The sequence below is a fragment of the Buceros rhinoceros genome, unplaced genomic scaffold (assembly GCF_000710305.1).
Source record: "Buceros rhinoceros silvestris isolate BGI_N320 unplaced genomic scaffold, ASM71030v1 scaffold6958, whole genome shotgun sequence".
In the NCBI taxonomy this organism is placed as follows: domain Eukaryota; kingdom Metazoa; phylum Chordata; class Aves; order Bucerotiformes; family Bucerotidae; genus Buceros; species Buceros rhinoceros.
Genome location: NW_010427429.1, coordinates 10,697 through 11,728, shown reverse-complemented (window position 1 = coordinate 11,728; position 1,032 = coordinate 10,697). Strand labels below are relative to the sequence as shown.

Genomic DNA, 1,032 nt, shown 5'->3' with positions numbered 1-1,032 from the left:
TGGCTGCTTGGGCACACTGCTGGCTCATGTTCAGTCGGCTGTCAACCAGTACCCCCAGGTTCTTCTCTGATGTGCAGCTCTCCAGCCACTCCTCCCCCAGCCTGTAACGCTGCAAGGGGTTGTTGTGGCCCAAGTGCAGGACTCTGCACTTGGTCTTGTTGAATTTCATACGGTTAGCCTCAGCCCATCGATCCAGCCTGTCCAAATCCCTCTGCAGAGCCTCCCTACCTTCAGGCAGGGACACTGACACACCACAAAAGCACAAACATAATTGAGAAACAACAGTCCCCTTTTTATAATACAACTCACCAAGTCAATGACTAAAACAATATTTTAAAGAAAGTTTTGCCTAACTGGCATGCAGTGCTTTCCTGTTCGCACTTTGAGTCACAAACAGCAAACTCTTGTCTGACACAAATATCCACCCTTGCACATCTGACTTTGAAGATACAGCCAAAAACCTTAAAAGATTATCCCACGAAAATACACAAATAAAAATTTCATAACTCCATAGAAGAGAGGAACTGCAAAGTAATGTCTGCATCCTTGCAGACACTTATGGCTGTACAGTATTAGCAATCACAAGATACATGGTGTGCAAACAAGTGTAAGGTAAGAGTCCTCCTTCAGAACTATTCTAAGATTATTCATTTTTTAAAAGTTATGTTCTAGCACATAAAAGGCAACTGATTGAATACTATTTTAGAAGTGTCACCGGTTTGGCCGAGGCTGAGCCAAAGTCCGGTAACGATAATACCTTCCCCTATTCCAGCAGAAATAGGGGAAGGGAGAAGAGAATTTGTGAGACCTCTAATATGCTTTTTTGAAAAACTGAAACAAACTTTAATAAACACAACAAACAAATATATTAAATACAAAAAAAACCTGTAAGATATTGAGGGTTTTGTAGGAAATGGAAAGGCGAGGGTTAAAACTGGGGGAATGGAAAGTAAAACCGTGGCAGTTCGAAGATGGCAACAGCCACGTGGTGGCAGTTACGAAGAAAACCCGCAGCAGCCAAAACACCACGGT

General features: G+C 42.7%; 1 protein-coding gene across 1 annotated transcript in view; it reads right to left on the bottom strand.

Annotated features, from left to right (window-relative positions):
* The window catches only part of LOC104498513 (serine/threonine-protein kinase 3), a gene marked incomplete at its 3' end in the record, with an annotated part of 29,199 nt that overhangs the window by 24,362 nt on the left and 3,805 nt on the right, over nucleotides 1–1,032 (bottom strand). The gene's annotated exons all lie outside the window — the stretch shown is intronic.